Genomic DNA, 15,084 nt, shown 5'->3' with positions numbered 1-15,084 from the left:
GCATGACAGTGTATATTAAAGTAAGGTATGTTACTCATGTGTCCTGGCTCCAGCACCAGGTTTTGATTCCTTCTCCTTAGATCTTTCTGTGCTAGTGTTGGCTGGGTTAGTGTAGCAGCATGGCAAGTAACACAGATGTCATCACCGCAAGCCTTTCAAAGATGGCTCAGGTGCATAAGTGTTCAGGAGGTACACACCATGCTTTTATTGGAGTTAATTTCATCTCTCCATTAACTCTGCTCCAGTCAGGAGTCCATTTATCATCCCAGATACTCCTGTCATCAATTCAACAACCACCTTCTATTTCCAAGCTCAGTCCAGCAATTCCTGGTCTTATTGCACTTTCAGTTCTGCTTTGTTAAATTATGTTAATACATTGATTGTTTTCAGTTGGGGAAACAAAATAATAATATTGTAGTTATGATATGTATTATGATATCTTTTAATGGCTAACAAAAATAAAATAATTGATGCTACAAAACAAGCTTTTGAGACTACTTAGGTCTCTTCTATACACAAAAAGAGCAGAGACATGACACAATAAATGGACATTTAAAAAAATAAACAAACCGAGCTCAGAGAATGAATCCTTCATTAGCTTAGATAAGTGATGTGAAAATTTTATTGGCCCAGACAATAAATAAAGCTTTCACACCACTTATCTAAGCTAATGAAGAATTCATTCTCTGAGCTTGTTTTTTTAAAAGTCCATATATTTTGTCACGTCTCTGCTCTTTTTGTGTAAATATTTGTGTTTCTTCACATAATTTGGTATACCATGCCTGATTAAGAGACATAAATAGTCTTGAAAGTTTGTTTTGTAGCATCACTTATTTTACTTTTGTTAGCCATTAAAAGATATCATAACTACAAGATGATTATCATTTTGTTCCTCCTGCTGAGAAAAATCTATCTCTTTTAAATTGGCTAACACTGTACTAAAACCTTTTTTTGTCTTTTAAGTTATGTTAATAAAGTTGTCTCTGATATCATGCTGCTGTTCACAATTTGCTACTTTGCTTTTCCTGTAAGTAACTGCATCTCTGTAAGCAAGTTACCAGTCTACCTATACATCTCTGCTATTCCTGTGTGTAACCGCATTTTTGCAAGCAAGATACCAGTTTGTTCATTCATCTTCACACATCTGGTTCAGCTGCATCGGGTGCTTCCAGCCTCGCTTGCCTATTTTGGAGTCTTGCTCACCAGGTCAGTGCTAACCCACGTATAGTTGTCTAGCCATTCCATATTTAGAAGTGCATTAAACAAGAATTTACTATTCTGTGTGTCTCCAAAGATAAATTTAACTAAAGGCTACATAAAACTGCCAGCCAAAAAGTTCTGCTAAACCACACTCACTTCAACAAAAATATCACTCAAGTTTTTCTAACCTTTCTTCTGTGGTCAAGACTCAAGAGCCGATAATACTGTTGGCCATACCCATCACTTTAAGGGACTTCCCATTAGAATAAAAATGTTTGGAAAATTATCACCACCTAGTACAAAGTTCAATTGTGGCTGACACGTTTCTGTACTTCAGTTTCTTGTACAACTTGCAAATAGCAAAATTCTTGTTTTATTTTGTAATATAAATATTTTTATCAAAGTCTTGCTCTTTGCAAATTGTAAAATTCAGCCAGCAGATGCATTTCAATGAAAGAAAATGTGTTTTAAATCTATAAACATTTTTTTTTGTTAATTGAGTCAGCTAAATGTACAAGTTTAAATTCTCTCTAATCCCATTTTTCATCTTCATAACTTGAAAGTATTGCCGTAATGTGGTGCCAAATCAGAGCAGATCTATATTGATCTTTAAGTGCTTAAATAATGCTTTGTCTAGCTTTATGTTGGTTTTAACCTTGTTTTATCTTCGTAATCCTGTAAATGCGTTTTATACAATGTATTCCTCAATTACAATGAATGTCACCATGTTGAACTCAGGCAAATGAAACACTAGTACAGTTCTTAAACCTGAAAACTTTTTGTTTCTTTTTCCATTATTCCCTTCAGAATTTATAGGTTGCAAAATTTTCAACAACATTTCAGCCCAGAAAGTCCAGCTTGACAGCAAGTATAAATCAGTTCGCCAGTTTGTAATCCGCTCTCTGTAATGGTTCTGCTAAATGTCTACAAGGGCGAGCCAATCTAGATCAGTTACTTTAGGCTTGGGACATATTCATAAAAATATTTTATTTGTACAAGTTACATTTTTGACACTTTGCGTTATTTCGGTAATGGAAACATTTTTGAAGCCAGTACAAAACAAATGTAATGCCAACTATGCACATTTTAAAAGCATACCTAACATTTTAACTTTTAGCTTTTTATATAAATCAGGAGTATATAAAAATGTGTAAAATTGTATTTTATATCTTGTTATATAGAGATGAGTGAAATTCTTCTGGACAAATTAATTTTGTCTCGAATTATACAGTTTTTGGATTCTCCTCATTCTGATTTTTTTGTGATTTCCATAGCCTTTCTGGTAAATTGTACAGGGCAGGAAGAGGGGTTAAAAACAAAATAATACTCACCTCATCACAATGTTGAAAATTAACAAGTTCATGACCAGGCCATTTCCCCCCATTTCTGACCAGGCACATTTTTGGGTTTTATCGTACATGCACTCTATCGCCCTGGTATTAAAATAATTTTTCCACTCCTTTTTCACGATACATGTGGCTGAATTTAAAAAAAAAATGTATATTCTTTTTTTGCTGTTGTTGATTTTTTTTTAACGGCCTTCAACTTGATGGATTGCAACTTGATGGATGAAAGATCTGTAGGAAGATCGATCTTGCACAAGCCTAGTTAGGTCCACTAGGGTCTTATCCGTCTCTATCTTGATAGTATCAAGCCATCAGATTGCTGATCTTCTTCTTCGTCTTGTTCTTTCCATTCTTCTGACCATGATGTCCTTCTGTCCTTCTCCAGTGATTGCTCTCTCTGTATGATGTGTCCAAAGAAGACAAGTCGTAGCTTCGTTATCCTTGCTTCAAGTGACATGTCCGGCTTGATTTGTTACAAAATTAATTTGTTTGTTCTTCTTGCCATCCATGGTATTGATATCATGTTTTCCAGCACTACTTTTCAAAGCCGTCGATCCATCTTCTGTTTTGTTTCTTTATCATCCAGGTTTTGCATTTGTATGTTACCCCAGAAAAGACCAAACTATGTACAAGCCGTGTCTTCATCGCCAGTGAAATGTTCCTCAATTTGAACACCTTGTCCAGTCACTTCATTATTGATTTATCCACAGTTATTCTCTTATTGACTTCCAGTGTTGTTGCTACATGTTGAGTGATCGCTAATACCAGGGGAAAATACAAAGAAGAAACAAAATTCATGCTTCTTTTTTCCCCAGTTTTTTTTTTACAGTTACAATTCATTGGATTTCCTAAGACCCTGCAGCCCATGTTCTCTCAAGAAGACTCTTGCTAAAGATTTAGTCCAACATATTCCATATTTTCCTTCTGTATAGGTTGGAGTAAACACTGAAGGTGATAAAATAATATACACTGCTCAAAATAATAAAGGGAACACTCAAATAACACATCCTAGATCTGAATGAATGAAATATTCTCATTGAATACTTTGTTCTGTACAAAGCTGAATGTGCTGACAACAAAATCACACAAAAATCATCAATGGAAATCAAATTTATTAACCAATGGATCCATGGATTTGGAGTCAACCCCAAAATTAAAATGGAAAAACACACTACAGGCTGATTCAACTTTGATGTAATGTCCTTAAAACAAGTTAAAATGAGGCTCAGAATTGTGTGTGGCCTCCACGTGCCTGTATGACCTCCCTACAACGCCCGGGCATGCTCCTGATGAGGTTGCGGATGGTCTCCTCCCAGACCTGGACTAAAGCATCCGCCAACTCCTCGACAGTCTGTGGTGCAGATGTGCTCAATCGGATTCAGGTCTGGGGAACGGGCGGGCCAGTCCATAGCTTCAACGCCTTCATCTTGCAGGAACTGCTGACACACTCCAGCCATATGAGGTCTGGCATTGTCCTGCATTAGGAGGAACACAGGGCCAACCGCACCAGCATATGGTCTTACAAGGGGTCTGAGGATCTCATCTCGGTACCTAATGGCAGTCAGGCTACCTCTGGAGAGCACATGGAGGGCTGTGCGGCCCTCCAAAGAAATGCCACCCCACATCATTACTGACCCACTGCCAAACCGGTCATGCTGAAGGATGTTGCAGGCTGCAGATCACTCTCCACAGCGTCTCCAGACTCTGTCACGTCTGTCACATGTGCTCAGTGTGAACCTGCTTTCATCTGTGAAGAGCACAGGGAGCCAGTGGCGACTTTGCCAATCCTGGTGTTCTGTGGCATTTCTTTGGAGGGCCACACAGCACTCCATGTGCTCACCAGAGGTAGCCTGACTGCCATTAGGTACCGAGATGAGATCCTCAGACCCCTTGTGAGACAACATGCAGGTGTGGTTGGCCCTGGGTTCCTCCTAATGCAGGACAATGCCAGATCTCATGTGGCTGGAGTGTGTCAGCAGTTCCTGCAAGATGAAGGCTTTGAAGCTATGGATTGGCCCGCCCATTCCCCAGACCTGAATCCGATTGAGCACATCGGGGACATCATGTCTCGCTCCATCCACCAATGTCACGTTGCACCACAGACTGTCCAGGAGTTGGCGGATGCTTTATTCCTGGTCTGGGAGGAGATCCCACAGGAGGCCATCCGCAACCTCATCAGGAGCATGCCCAGGCGTTGTAGGGAGGTCATACAGGCACATGGAGGCCACACACAATACTCAGCCTCATCAGGAGCATGCCCAGGCATTGTAGGGAGGTCATACAGGCACGTGGAGGCCACACACAATACTCAGCCTCATTTTGACTTGTTTTAATGACATTACATCAAAGTTGGATCAGCCTGTAGTGTGTTTTTCCACTTTAATTTTGGGGGTGACTCCAAATCCAGGCCTCCATTGGTTAATAAATTTGATTTCCATTGATGATTTTTGTGTGATTTTGTTGTCAGCACATTCAATTTTTTACAGAATAATAATAATAATAATCTTTATTTATATAGCGCTAACATATTCCACAGCGCTTAACAATTCACAGTTTCATATACAACAGTCATAAGTAACATAGCTAAAGATAATACAATAATTACAGCAAAAATAATGGCGACCCTGCTCGTAAGAGCTTACAATCTACAATGAGGTGCGGGTGACACAAAGTACAATGGCTTATTTACAAGGATGGTCCAGCCATCTTGACCGGATGCGGGATAGATAAAGGCTGCATGAGCTCATCACCAGTCAATATTTGTGGTGCTTTTTGGTTCGGTGGAGATTTATGTGTGGAGAAATAAGGGATGGGCTATAAGAAGATAAAAGGACTTCGATTAGGGAAGGTGATAGGCTGCCCTAAACATGTGTGTTTTTAGGGAGTGCCTAAAACTGTGTAAATTGTGTCTCATCCTAACTTCTTGGGGTAGAGCATTCCAAAGAATAGGTGCAGCTCGGGACAAAGTATTCAATGAGAATATTTCATTCATTCAAATCTAGGATGTGTTATTTGAGTGTTCCCTTTATTTTTTTGAGCAGTGTATATACGTGGATAAATATTGTAAAGATGTCAAAAAATAAATTTAAATTTCTTAAATTTTTACGTAACTTCTTTATCTTCTTCTTGCAATATCATCATGAATTTTTATTTTCCCTAGTAACTAAATTTAAGTGGAAAAGGAATAAAAACAGGTCTGAGAGACAGAAGTAGAATAACTTGTAAGTAATTCTAACACGGAATATTCCACGCTGTTAAAGATTAAAGTGACTATAGATGAGATCTGTTTTATGGTAATATAGGGATACATTAATACATATTATACCTAATTGATAAAAAAAAGAAAGGCACATTGTAACTTAATATAAAATAGGCAAATGGGCCATGACATTATTCCATTAAGACTTTAACTGAATCATGAACAATAAATTGACCTAATTCCAAACGTTGTCACCACAAATACAAGCTAAGTATTATGCACTTGAAAGCAATTTTCGAAATGAAAAAAAAACTGATTATGTTAGTGAAGGTAATGGTCACTGGCCCTGGGGTAACAGGAAGTCGAGAGGAACTTTCGAAATCATTAGAGAGATTCAATAAATAAATGCAAATAGAAAAATTACTTTAAACATTCTATGAAGAAATGCACAAATTAAACCAAGAATTCATTTACATTGAAATTAAATAAATGTGATGTAAATAACATAATTTCCGTAAACCCCGGCATTAGTATGATTTTTTTTTGCTCAAACTCCTTCTTGGAATGACAATGTCATGTTTTTACAAGGGAGTTGACTCCTACCATTGTCACATACTGGCACATAATTAAGAAAGCTTCATCCTCAAAAAAGTTTCTACAATAAAATGTTCAAAATGAATCTTTTTTTTTCTAGTGATGAGCGAATTTGTCAAAATTCAAAGTTCACTTGAATTTGTCTAGGAAATTCTATTTACATTAACATTATTTGATAATGGGGTTTTTCTAGAGCCCAAAACATAATAAACATAGGGTTAAGAAAATACTCACCTCGCCACCGAACTGTCCCATCACCACAGTCCCCATCCAGGCCTCTGTCCAGCTCCCTTTGGTAGCTCATGCAATGTTCTTTTTGGCTCTACCGTCTTGGCAGTCTATCAGTTCCATGTTGAACACTGAAATCAAATTGTGTGCCACCCTAGTTCTATTTATCGCCTTGGACAATGCATGTCATGATGTTGTGATGCACATCGTGATTTGAGATGCCTGCTCATCAGCTGACATTGGAGTCGGAGCTGTTGCTGTGCCACAAACTGTCTCTATGAGGAAATCAATCTGCTGCTGCTGTTGTCAGAGCTGGTGCTGGTGCTGTTGCTGCTGCTTCTGGAGCAGTTGCTGCTGCAGGTGCTTACTTTGGACTAGATGCTTGATCAGCGCCTCCATTTTGACTGACTGCTGTTCCATTCTTACAGCCGCCTCCACCCCAGACTTGGAGTTTGTCCCCAGCCGTCACACTTGCTTCCTGGGGATCTCACCCGCATTCTCCACCAACTGTGGTAAATCGGCTCACTCGTCTGCACATAGAGGTAGACGCAAGAACACTGTCTCTTTAAATCCTCCACTGGTATATTAAGAGTACTGCATAAGCCAGTGTACCGTTAGCAAATCAAACACGGCCTTCCCGTCCTAACAAGAAAAACAAAACATAATGTATGGCACAGTGCTTGTTGCTATGGGAAACCGTCCATTCCAGAGCTTTCTCCTCCAGGCCCCCCCACACCAAATGCTCTAGAAGACTAGGTATTTATCATCTTGACTCCTCCCTCTCTTCAGATGTTTAATCACCCCAGCACTAAACATGGCTGATTAACCCCTCTCAGCACTTTTTTGTGATGGAGCATTTTCCTATGCTTATATTATTGGAGCTAACTATCTCAGTGCTACATATCTCCTCTCCAGTACTTTGCCAGTGACTTTGTCACAGTATATATCTATATATATAATCGTCTTATCACGTCTGTCTGTCTGTCTGTGTGTCTGTGTGTCTGTCTGTCCAGGAAATCCCGCGTCGCTCATTGGTCTGGCAGCGGCCAATCAGCGCCGCGGGATTTCTGAAAAAAGATGGCGGCCGTTAGCGGCTCATCTGCGGGACGCTCATCTCCCGGCCGGTAGCAGCGGAAGGACCGCCGGCGCCGCTGACCTCCATGCGGAAGGGAGGACCGGGGAGCGGCGCTGCGGGTCGGGATACTTCTGCTGCGAGCGCCCGCTATGTCCCGGGTTCTCGCAGCGGAAGTGCCCGCACAGGCACGCCGCTCCCCGATCCTCACCAAGACGATTCGATGATTGGTCGTGGTCTTCGGATCCGACCAATCACTGATCTTAGTGCAAAACTTAAACACCGCTGTGCTGATTGGTCGCCGACGCTGCCCGCGACCAATCACCGATTTGGGCGCCAAATTTAAATATCGGCCGCGACCAATCAGCACAGCGGTGTAAATGTGGAGCCAAGATCGGTGATTGGTCGCGGACGATATTTAAATTTGGCGCCCAAATCGGTGATTGGTCGCGGTCAGCGTCCGCGACTAATCAGCACAATAGTGTTTAACTTTGGCGCCAAGATCAGTGATTGGTCGCGGGCCAAGACAGCGACCAATCACTGGGACATGAGCGGGCACTCGGAGCAGAAGTATCCCGCCCCGCAGCGCCGCTCCCCGGTCCTCCCTTCACACCCTAGCCGCTGATGTCCCCACAGTATCCGCATGGTGTTACAAAGGTCCGGACATTTGTGTTAAAAATCGCTGATTGGTCGCTGGCGCTGCCTGCGACCAATCACCGATTTGGGCGCCAAATTTAAATATCGGCCGCGACCAATCAGCACAGCGGAGTTTAAATGTGGAGCCAAGATCGGTAACATATAGTAACATAGTAACATAGTTTGTAAAGCCGAATAAAGACTTGCGTCCATCAAGTTCGACCTGTAAGTTCTGTAATTGCTAAAGTTGATCCAGAGGAGGGCAAAAACCCCAAATGATTTAGCCAATCTTCACCTGAGGAAAAATTCCCTCCCGACTCTGAAACCAGCAGTCAGAATAAATCCCTGTATCAACCTACTATTTTATTCTATTTTTAAGTATATGCAGAAATCTGCCTGGTATCTAGAAATGCATCCAGTCCCCGCTTGAACTGGTGTAGTGAATCTGACATTACCGTCTCCTCACTCAGTGAATTCCATATTCTCACTGCTCTTACCGTAAAGAACCCCTTCCTATGCTGGTGCTGAAACCTTTTCTCTTCCAGTCTTAGTGAATGCCCTCTTGTTACCGTAATATCCCGCCTTTTGAACAAATCCCGTGCAAGGTCTCTATACTGTCCCCTAACATATTTGTACACATTTATTATGTCCCCCCTCAACCTTCTCTTTTCCAGGCTGAATAGTCCTAGTTTTGCCAACCTCTCTGGGTATTGCAGTTCCTCCATTCCCTTTATTAATTTTGTTGCCCTCCTTTGTACCTTTTCAAGCTCATTTATATCCTTTCTATATATTGGGGCCCATAACTGAGCACAGTATTCCAAGTGTGGTCTGACCAGTGCTTTGTACAGTGAAAGAACAATGTTCTCATCCTTTGCAGTTATACCTCTTCTGATACATCCCATTACCCTGTTTGCCCTTACAACAGCGGCCTGACTTTGGGGTCTCCAATTTAGTTTACTATCAATTAAGATGCCCAAGTCCTTCTCCATCTCTGAATTCCCCAATGATTTCCCATTCAGTGAGTACTGGTGACTTCCATTTTTCCTTCCCATATGTATGACCTTACATTTCTCCTCGTTAAACCTCATTTGCCATTTAATGTTCCACCTACCCAGCTTATCCAAATCCCTCTGTAGGTCTGCACTGTCCTCTTTTGTATTAATTGTTTTACATAACTTTGTGTCATCTGCAAATATTGATATTTTACTATTTATCCCGTTGACTATGTCGTTAATAAAGATATTAAATAACATTGGGCCTAGTACAGACCCCTGTGGTACCCCACTAGTGACGCTTACCCAATCTGAGTATATTCCATTTATAACCACCCTCTGCCTTCTATCCTTTAGCGAGTTAGCTACCCACTTGCAGACATTTTCCCCCAGCCCCATCATTCTCATTTTGTATACCAACCTATTATGTGGCACGCTATCGAACGCTTTTGAGAAGTCGAGATACATGACATCCACTGGTTCCCCCTGATCTACTCGAGAGCTAACCTCCTCGTAGAAGTCAATCAGGTTTGTTTGGCAGGAGCGATTCCTCATGAATCCATGTTGGTTCGGGGTTAATAGATTGTTAGCATCAAGATGCTCCATAATTGCCTCATTAATAAAGCCTTCAAAAATTTTGCCCACAACGGACGTCAGACTCACCGGCCGATAGTTTCCGGCGTTACTTTTTGCTCCCTTTTTGAATATTGGCACTACATTCGCCTGTCGCCAATCAAGTGGTACAGACCCAGTCTCAACAGAGTCCTTAAATATAAGATATAACGGTCTGTCTATCACATTACTTAGTTCCCTTAGTACCCGTGGGTGTATGCCATCAGGTCCTGGTGATTTGTTTATTTTAATGTTACTGAGGCGTTTCTGTACCTCAACTTGGGTTAGATTAGTCATACTTAGTGGAGGATTAAGCTTGTCACTTCTCATTTCGCCTGTTAGTTCTTTTTCCTTTGTGAAAGTTGACGAAAAAAATTTATTTAATAGATTAGCTTTATCCTCATCTTTCTCTATGATTTTGCCTTCCTCACTTTTTATCGGTCCAATATTATCCGATTTAATCCTTTTACTATTTATATACGTAAAGAACAGTTTGGGATTTGATCTACTTTCCCTAGCAATACGTCTCTCTGTTTCCTCCTTCGTTATTTTTATTTGTTTTTTGCAGGTTCTCGTTTTTTCCTTGTAACACATTAGTGCCTCCTTGCTGTTTTCCTGTTTTAATCTCTTGAATGCCTCTTTTTTGCTATTTAACGCCCCTTTTACGTTCTTATTCATCCATATTGGTTTCCTCTTATTTCTGGCCCTTTTATTCCCATATGGTATATACCTCTCGCACTGAGCATTCAGAATTATTTTGAAGGTTTCCCATTTACTATTCGTATTTCCTTGATTAAGAACTTTGTCCCAGTCAATAAGTTGAAGGCTTTCTTTCAGCTGATCAAACTTCGCCCTCCTAAAGTTTAATGTTTTAGTTGTTCCCTTATTGATAACCCTACTGAAGGGCATTTTGAAATTGATAATATTATGATCGCTATTACCTAGGTGCTCCCCTATCTGTACCTTAGTTATTCTATCAGGCCTATTAGTCAATATTAAGTCCAACACGGCCTTCCCTCTCGTTGGTTCCTGCACTAGTTGGGAGAGATAATTATCCTTGATATTTGTCAAGAACCTTTTTCCTTTCTGCGATCTACAGGTTTCTGTTTCCCAGTCAATATCCGGGTAGTTGAAGTCCCCCATTACAATCACCTCATTATGTTTTGCTACTTTGTCTATTTGTCCTAATAGCAGTTTCTCATTCTCCTCTGTTATATTGGGTGGCTTATAGCAGACCCCCAGTAATATTTTATTATTATTTTTTGCCCCCTCTCTCTCTACCCACATGGACTCGACCCCCTCTTCTCCCTCTCCTATATCTTCCCTTAGTCTGGGCTTTAGACGTGACTTTACATATAAGCAGACTCCTCCGCCCTTCCCCTGTTTCCGGTCCCTTCTAAATAAACTATAATCTATTAAATTTACCGCCCAGTCGTAGCTATCGTCTAGCCAAGTCTCTGTTATACCTACGATGTCATACCTCTCCTCCGATATAAGTGCATGCAGCTCATCCGCCTTATTGGTCAGGCTTCTTGCGTTGGTCAGCATGCAAGATAAAACTTTGGGGTTATTTAGCATCCTATTCTTCTCTAACGATCTAACTGTACTATCCCCACCCCCCTCTCCACCCTCATTATATTCACTTCTCCCCTTCCCCCTTGCTTGCCTCACATCCCACCTATTTCCTTGGTTCCCCCCCCCGTCTCTAGTTTAAAAACTCCTCCAACCTATTAGCCATCTTCTTCTCCAGCACCGCTGCACCCTCCCCATTGAGGTGCAGCCCGTCCCTACGGTAGAGCCTGTAGCCGACAGCGAAGTCGGCCCAGTTCTCCATGAACCCAAACCCTTCTGCCTTGCACCAACTCTTTAGCCACTTATTCACCTCCCTAACCTCCCGTTGGCGCTCCTGTGTGGCTCGCGGGATTGGTAGTATTTCTGAGAAAACTACCTTGGAGGTCCTTGCCCTAAGCTTCCTACCTAGATCCCTGAAATCATTTTTAAGGACCCTCCATCTACCACTCACTTTGTCATTGGTGCCAATGTGGACCATGACCGCTGGGTCTTCGCCAGCCCCACCCAGTAACCTGTCAACCCGATCCGCGATGTGCCGGACTCGAGCGCCAGGGAGGCAGCACACCATTCGGCGATCCCGGTCTTTGTGACAGATTGCCCTGTCTGTCCCCCTAATAATAGAGTCACCCACTACCAGGACCTGTCTAGCCTGCCCTACACTGCCCCCCTTCCCCTCATTACTGGAGCATACACTCCCCCGGCGGTTAGAGGATCTGTCGTGCTCCAATAATGCCGGTTCTGAACCAGCCTTCCTATACTTCTTCCCTCTATCCCTTCTAACTGTTACCCAGATCCCTGCCTGTTCAGCCTGCGCTTCCCCACTAAGCTCCACCCCCAGTGTTGACCCATTGAGTGTCTGCTCGGTGAGCAGCAAACTCCGTTCCATGTTGTCGATGCTCCTCAGTACCGCTATCTGAGCACTTAGATCCAGGATTTGGGCTTCCAAGTGCACGATATGCTCACATCTCTCGCAGCAGTATGGATCCTTGAGCGGTAGCTCAGGGAATGCATACATTGCGCAAGATGTACACTGCATGGCTCCGGCCAACATGGACGTCATTCTAAATATGGGGATACAGTCAGTATATATGTACAAGTACAAAACACAATTATTTATATATAGGTGTATGGACGGGGATCAATTAGGGATGTGCAAGTGTATCGATTAGATATCGGCGCGGGATCAGTTAAGTATGGACGGGGGATCAGCTGAGTGGGTCAGGTGGATTAATTAAGTATGGACGGTGTGTCAATTAACTATGGACTGGGATCAATAAGTATGGACTGGGGAAATAATTAATTGTGGACTAGGGAATCAATCAATTAATTATGGACAGGGGGTTTAATTAAATAGGATGGGGGGTAAAGCAAATAAATAGGTATGGACGGTGGGTCAATTAACTAAGGACTGGGGATCAATAAGTATCAATAATATCAATAAATGTGGACTGGGGAAATAATTAATTGTGGTCTGGGGAATCAATCAATTAATTATGGACAGGGGTTAATTAAATATGGTTGGGGATAAGGCAAATAGATAGGGACTGGGGATGAGTAAAAGTGGACAAGGGGAATCTATTAAATAGGACAAGGGGGATCAATCAATTATGGGCTGGGGGGGTCAATCATTTAAATGTGGTCAGGGGGATCACTTTAATATGGACGGGGGGTGGTCGGGGATCAATTAAATGAGGACGGGGGGTCAATTTAACGTGGTCAGAGGGATCAGTTAAATATGGACGGGGGTGTTCAGGGGAATCAATTTAAATATGGACGAGGGGTGATCAATTAAATATGGACGGGGGGGTGATCAATTAAATATGGACTAGGGAATGCAATACAATTACAATACAGATACAAATACAATACAGTACAGTACACACTTGGGTTCAGTAGGGCCGCTTATCGCGGCCTCCTGCCCCTCACTCACCTCCTCTAGGGACGCTGCTCGCTATCACAGCGCGCTCGTCCCTCCGGTCGCCTCTTACCGGTCCTCCTGATCACCTCCTGGTCACCACCACCTGGCACCCTCCGCCGGCCGGCACTGCACGCTGCCACAGCGCTCTCTTGCGCTCGTCCCTCCGGTCGCCTCCTACCGGTCCTCCCGGTCCGCTCGGTCACCTCCGCCTGGCTCTCCTCCCTTCCCAGCTCGTGGCCGATATTTAAATTTGTCGCCCAAATCGGTCGGGATACTTCTGCTCCGGGCGCCCGCTCATGTCCCGGGTTCTCGCAGCAGAAGTATCCGCACAGGCAGCGGCGCTGACATCCATGCGGCTAGGGTGTGAAGGGAGGACCGGGGAGTGGCGCTGACATCCAATTGGTCGCGGCCGCTATTTAAATCTGCCGCACAAATCGGTGATTGGTCGCTGTCTTGGCCCGCGACCAATCACTGATCTTGGTGCCAAAGTTAAACACTACGGTGCTGATTGGTCGCGGGCAGCTGCCCGCGACCAATCACCGATTTTGGCGCCACATTCAAATATCGGCCGCGACCAATCACCGATCTTGGCTCCACATTTAAACACCGCGGTGCGGATTGGTCGCAGACTCTATTTAAATTTGGCGCCAAAATCGGTGATTGGTCGCGCCCAGCGTCGGCGACCAATCAGCACAGCGGTGTTTAAATGTGGAGCCAAGATCGGTGATTGGTCGCGGCCGATATTTAAATTTGGCGCCCAAATCGGTGATTGGTCGCAGGCAGCGCCTGCGACCAATCAGCGATTTTTAACACAAATGTCCGGACCTTTATAACACCATGCGGATACTGTGGGGACATCAGCGGCTAGGGTGTGAAGGGAAGACCGGGGAGCGGCGCTGCGGGTCGGGATACTTCTGCTGCGAGCAGTCGCTCATGTCCCGGCTTCTCGCAGCGGAAGTAGCCGCACAGGCAGCGGCGCTCCCCGGTCCTCACTAATACGATTCCGCTCCCCGCTCTTCACCAATACGATTCGCTGATTGGTCGCGCTCTCCGCACGCGACCAATCAGTGATCTTGGCGCTAAAGTTAAACACCGCTCTGCTGATTGGTCGCGGCCGCTGCCCGCGACCAATCACCGATTTGGGCGCCACATTTAAATAGCGGCCGCGACCAATCACCAATCTTGCCGCCACATTTAAACACTGCTGTGCTAATTGGTCGCGGGCGCCAGCAGTGACCAATCAGCAAGCTTGGCGCCAAATTTAAACACCGCTCTGCTGATTGGTGGCGGACGCCAGACGCGAACAATCAGCGAGATTGGTGCCAAATTTAAACAACGCTCTGCTGATTGGTCAAGGCCGGCGACCGCGACCAATCAGCAGAGCGATGCAGAGCGGGGTTTAAATTTGGCCCCAAAGTCGCTGATTAGTCGCGTCTGACGGCCGCGACCAATCAGCAGAGCGTTGTTTAAATTTTGCGCCAAAATCGCTGATTGGTCGCGGCCTGCGGCCTCGACCAATCAGTGATTCTGGCGCCAAATTTAAACACCGCTCTGCTGATTGGTCGCGGCCGTCGACCAATCAGCGATTTTGGTGTCAAATTTAAACCCCGCTCTGTATCGCTCTGCTGATTGGTCGCAGTCGGCGGCCGCGACCAATCAGCAGTATTGGCGCCAAATTTAAACACCGCTCTGCTGATTGGTCGCGACTAATTAGC

Source organism: Phyllobates terribilis, unplaced genomic scaffold (assembly GCF_046119375.1).
Source record: "Phyllobates terribilis strain yellow unplaced genomic scaffold, ASM4611937v1 Scaffold_9__5_contigs__length_417890890, whole genome shotgun sequence".
Lineage (NCBI taxonomy): Eukaryota > Metazoa > Chordata > Amphibia > Anura > Dendrobatidae > Phyllobates > Phyllobates terribilis.
The sequence above is the reverse complement of the archived record's forward strand: the minus strand, read 5'-3'. Positions refer to the sequence as shown.